At 32.6% G+C, this 6,096-nt stretch overlaps 1 pseudogene across 1 annotated transcript; it reads left to right on the plus strand.

The window, feature by feature from the left end:
- Nucleotides 1-1,773: 1,773 nt before the first annotated feature.
- LOC143605753 (serine/threonine/tyrosine-protein kinase HT1-like) lies at nt 1,774-4,869 on the plus strand (annotated as a pseudogene). The gene is made up of 3 exons (XR_013148610.1): nt 1,774-2,825; nt 3,266-3,739; nt 4,410-4,869. The product of XR_013148610.1 is annotated as a serine/threonine/tyrosine-protein kinase HT1-like (transcript).
- Nucleotides 4,870-6,096: the final 1,227 nt, after the last annotated feature.

Consider the following 6,096-nt stretch of genomic DNA (forward strand, 5'->3'; position numbering starts at 1 on the left):
TTGGTTTTTGAGACCGAAAGAACCCACATAATTTCTCGATCATCATATTTGATGACACATCAAACTTGTAAATTATTCAAGGAAATCTAACATGCATTATGCATTTATGCTTGCTAACATGGAATTAGTTTAGGTCTAAGTTCTTTAAAAAGAATAAAAGAAGTCATTAGCATTCAAGTGCATTAATGTAATAAACTTGAAGAGCGGTTCATAAGCGGTTGGTTTCTTAATCCGTTCATCAACATATCTAAGTTTGATAAACTTGTATTATACATGTATCACACATCATGTCACTTCACTCTCTTCATTCATTAATGATGTCAATCCAAATTTTTATTAATAATAACTTATTTAAAATCGTTAAATCTCATCCTTTTCTAAGCCTATGAAAACACAGTTTTAAGAACTCTTATGAGTACAAAGCAAATTCCATTTAGTTGAGGCATGTTTGGTCACTTTTGCAATATTAAAGGGTTGAATGATAACATGAGCAACAAAGAATGGTTCCTTCAAAAGAGGGAATTGCTTTATTTCTTTGTTCCGTACCTTAATTCCGTGATTGTGACGGTAGCATCTCTCTCTTTAAAAAAATATATACTAAATACAAATGGCTTAGACTTTTCATTCTATGTTCATCTCTCTAAATTCAATACAGTTTATCATATAAAAATGTAAAAAGGATTCATATTTAAAAAATATTGATTTTTAAAAAAATCTAGATTTGTTGCGTGCATAGCGTGCGTGTCTATATTCATAAGTCTTATTTTACTTCTTACGTAATTACTTTACTTTTACTTCATGTGTATTATTGTTTTTATGTGTGATTGATTACTTTTCTTCATATGCAATCATTTTTCTTCACAGGCAATTTAGGTTTCATATTTACAATAATATCACCACGTATACCACGTAAAATATAATTTAGGTTTCAAATTTACAATTATGTTACTATCATGAAATCAGTGATACAAATCCATCTTACATTGTGTTGTATATTTCTCGATTCCTTTAAAACTAATTTAATTATATACATGTTTTCTTTTTAACTTTGATTATTTAACTATAAAGCGTAGGTTTTATAAATAGAAAAACTATGAGTGTTTTTTTAATCTAGAAGATATAAATAAATATTTCTAATATTTTCTTATATTTTAAACGAAAGCTTTTAAACTTAAAAAGGTAAATCCTTATCTTGTAAAATTCATCATTTAATTTATATTAATAATAATTTAATATATAATAATAATAATAATTTAATATATTATTAACTAATTAAATGTATCGGCCTGTAAATATCATCATCCCACCCCTTTGATTGTTTATTTTTCTTTCTTGACTTTGTAGAAACTTCAACCGAGGGAGGCCCCACCACCACCACTGGGTCCCACCGAATCATCATCATCAACTCACTCGATTCCAATTCCAATTCCAATTCCAATTCCAATTCCAATTCCAATTTCAATTTCATAAAAATCAAACCTTCATTTCTTTCTTGGATTCTTTTTCTTTTGAATAAAAACACCCAAAATCATCATCATCTTTGTTCTTGATTTCTCTCACCCTGAAAAGAAAATGATTCTTTGGTGAGAGAAAGCACACATTTTTATTCATTGTTTGGGTCTTTGATTCTTCCAATTATATACCCTTTTGGTAAGTTTTGATTTGATGGTTTTTTTTTAGTGTTTTCTTGTCTCCATCCATGACTGTTTCTTGGGTTTATTTAATAATAAAAATATTAATTGGTTTGTTTGATTACGTATAGCTTTTGGGTTGATCAAGCTTTGTGGGTAGTAGGTGGAGCTTAACTTTTGATGCCCAAAAGTCTTCATCTTTTATCAAGAATTTGTTGGTTTAATTCATCAAGATCCCCAATTTATCAAAGGTATAATCCCAGTTCTTGAATTTTTAGTCAACTTTCAAGATTTGTTATAAAGTTATGTAATTTGATGATTTAGGGTTGCTTTGATATGGGGAGTGTTTGTACATATGCTGTCATCTTGTGCATAAAAGCCTGTTATTCTTGATCAAGTTCTTGATCGAATTCTTGATTGAATCGAATACTGTATTAGGATAGTTTATTTTAGAGGGCAAGAATGGATGATGATGCTAATTCTTGGATTAGAAGAACGAAATTTTCTCATACAGTTTGTCATAGGCTAGATTCCGCAAGGTTAGCCTCGTATTTAGCCGATGTCGAGCCGATTCGGCTTGCGGGTGTGAAAACCCGACCGCCGAAAGCCCTTGAAGATCCCGAATCGGTTCAAATCCAAACCAACCCTGTTTCAAACAAGTTTAGAACTGTGACCCCGCCACCCAAAACCACGGTTCCCGACACGTTTAAGGAGGCACGGTCTGATACTTAACAGTTCTCGACTCCACACCCTCAAAGGGTGGAAAGTGAAAAAGGGTATAAAGGGAAGAAAATGTTTCATCGGAACATGACTGCGGTTGATTTGAGGTCTACTGCGAATGGGACCACGAGCAATTTTAAACATTTTAATTCCATGAAGATTAGTAGTAAAAGAAAGATTAAGCGCGATTATTCTTGGTCAAAGTTGTTTGACCATGGCGGAGGGAAGGTTAATTCGGTTGAAATGGTTGATGATCATATGGTTGACCTTTCAAAGCTTTTTCTTGGTCATAGATTTGCTCATGGTGCAAATAGTCAACTTTACCATGGGATTTATAAGGACGAGCCCGTTGCAGTTAAAATAATTCGGGTTCCAGATGATGACGAAAATGATGAGTTAGTAATTCGGCTCGAAAATCAGTTTGCACGAGAAGTTAATCTTTTGTCCCGTCTCCACCATTCAAATGTCATTAAGGTATGTCTAGTTATATACTTATACGCATAGGGTGAGATCCTCTACAAACAGTTTTTAACGTGAGATATGTATGAACTAAGAAGCATTAGAGTAATCATGCTAATTATTTATTACGCCATAGTTTTAAATTAGAGCAATAATAATTACTCTAGTTCATTTTTTTGTAGCAAAATATAGAGTAATAATAATAAGTAATCTGCTGTTTGCTTAATTATTAATTTATTATTACACTGCAACAAAATGAACTAGAGTAATTATTATTACTCTAGTTCAAAACTATAGTGCAATAATGATTACTCTAGTGTTAGCATAATTACGCATTTACGCTAATGCTTCTTACACTTCTTGCGTTAAAAGTTGTTTGTATTTGATCCCGGCACTATATGTCACGTCCATTTATAGTTTGTCATTAAATGATATTATTATTTTGTCAGTGGTAGTTTGTTGCTGCGTGTAGACAACCGCGGGTTTTCTGTATTATCACCGAATATCTTTCCGAAGGTTCATTAAGGGCGTATTTGCATAAGCTCGAGGATAATACGGGAAAAGAGAAAGAATATCTTCCGTTACAAAAGCTTATTAAGATGGCTTTAGATATCGCCCGCGGAATGGAATATATACATTCACAAGGCGTTATTCATAGGGATTTGAAGCCTGAAAACATATTAATAAGCGAGGACTTTAAGCTTAAAATTGCGGATTTTGGGATCGGCTGTGAGGAGGCGTACTGTGACTTTTTGGCGGATGATCCGGGAACATATCGGTGGATGGCTCCCGAGATGATTAAACGGAAATCGTACGGTCGGAAAGTTGATGTGTACGGGTTTGGGCTTATTTTGTGGGAGATGGTGGCTGGGACTATCCCGTATAAAGATATGACTCCTATAAAAGCTGCTTTTGCTGTAGTTCATAAGGTATGTGTATCTCCTTTGTTGAAGGTGCAAATATGGGTGGTTAAACAGGTCGGGTTCGTGGGTTGGCAGGTCGAACCAGGCACGAGCTTGAAATTTTTCATGAATCTGAACACTAAACGAGCATGAAAATCGTGTCCGACATGTGGCATGTGGACCAGAAGAGGACACGAGCATTTGCAGGCTGACAAGAAGGCCCGTTTAACCCTAATTTTATTATTTTTCACGTATTAATGCTCTAGAACTATATTAATCTAGTAGTTTTCAAATGCTGTGACAGAAGGGCCAACTAGTTTAAGTTAAGACATAAAAACGCACCTTAAAAAATATAAACGAGTCAACCCCTTATCGCAAACTGATAATTGGGTTCTGTTTCCGTTTGGCTAAAACCAGAAAAACCAAACCTAACCGAAAAAACCGATTTAAAGTTATTTATAAGAAATTACAAAACTTTGTAGCCCAAAAAATTGGTTTATAATCAATTGATTATCCAAAAAAAAAAAATTGTCCCAAAGTTTTAGGCCCAAAAATCATTATTTTGGCCGTATTTTTCCAGCCGATATTTTAAACTACAGAAATAGATCTAACATCATCTCTAACAGTCTATTATATTATATTCTAACCATTAATCATCATGCACGGGTTTCAAAATTATTTATATTCGTGTTTTCAGAATCTACGACCATCTATTCCGACCAACTGTCCTCCGGCAATGAGAGCGTTAATCGAGCAATGCTAGTCTTCACATCCCGAGAAAAGGCCCGAATTCTGGCAGGTGGTGAAGGTGCTAGAGGAGTTTGAAACATTAGTAGCTCGTGATGGAAACTTGAATCTTCTACAACACCCGACATGTTTAGATCATAAAAAGGGGCTTCGCCACTGGATTCAGAAACTCGGACCTCATCATCATCATCAACATCATAATCAACATCATCATCAGCAATCCAACTCGCCCATTCCTAAACCGAGGTTTTCATGAAACTTTGTGATGTAATTAAAAGTTAGACGGAGTGTTTGTTTTTGTCCTTTGTTTTGTGTTCTGATATGTGAATACCGGTACATTGTTGCTAAAGATTGATTACAGAAAAAACTGAAACATATTGGCTCGGTCGTATTATAACCGTGAATATGATTCCGAGGTTGTGTTTGGAGACCGGATTATGGTATTTAGAATGTTGATTTGATCTCTTACAAGTCATTTTGGATATGGTATAGTGCCCAAGAAACCGAAGTTCGGTTATGGTGATAGTTAAAAAATTCTCAAACCTGAAGCTAGCGGTTATGGTTATAGATAAGGAAAAAACCTAACCGAACTGCGATTTGCACACCTCTACTTGTGTTATCATTAGCAAGTTGGACCGTCAACACGAGTTTGGATCAACTAATAATAACTAAGTTGCGATAAACCACTCTACAATAGTAGTTAAGTGACTATTAAAAGAGTTTTTCCTCACAAGGTTACTAGTAAATACTAAATAGTAATGTTAATTGAATAATTACCATCTGTTTTAGCCATCAACTGACACGTTCATTTTCACGAAGCACTGTGTCATTTCTATCATGCTTCGTTCTTTTTCACGAAGCATTGTGTCGTTTGTATATGACGATTTTTGTTTTACCATGTTGTAAAAGTAATAAATAAAAATATTCATGATTAAGCGAAAATTTTGAATTTTTAGTTCTTATAGTATATTTGTATGATTGTATCTACTTTTTGCAGCCGGAATTATTGGGCCAAAAATGTATTTGGTATTGGGTCACTTAAAAGTAGTCTATACCGGGCCCATCATAATTTATTTCTGTTTAGGTAAATAGTTTGATAATTCTTAAATTACAATATTAGTGATAATATCTTTTAAAATCGAAATCAACATGAGATTGGTATGCTATGTACTATATAAAAAGAACTAGATTATTAACCCGTGTACTACATAGATGGAAATTAATAAAATTATCAAGTAAACATATATGTTTATTTATTTAAATATATATAAAAATTTGTATTAATATGAACGAATAAATTTACATATATATAAGTAAAATTAGTTTCTAAGTAATCATAATTTTGAATGAATGATTTATTTATATTATTAATATAACTATTAGTAAAATCAGATCTTATTACATTATAAATAATGTAATTCATAAATAGTTAACAAAAAATAAAAGTGGTTTAGAATTTGAAAATAATAATAATACAATATAAAAGAAACAAGTTGTCATCTTCATTCAAACCTCATAACTGATTACAAACCGAATGACCAAAATTTGATTTTTTTTGTGCTATACTATTGGAAAAAAAATAAACTTAGAGTTTTAATACATAATAAAGAGATAAATAAATGGATGGTTTAAATACC

This window comes from Bidens hawaiensis, unplaced genomic scaffold (assembly GCF_021521415.1).
Source record: "Bidens hawaiensis isolate Kalapana, Puna unplaced genomic scaffold, B.hawaiensis_p1.1 tig00071074_1, whole genome shotgun sequence".
NCBI classification, from domain to species: domain Eukaryota; kingdom Viridiplantae; phylum Streptophyta; class Magnoliopsida; order Asterales; family Asteraceae; genus Bidens; species Bidens hawaiensis.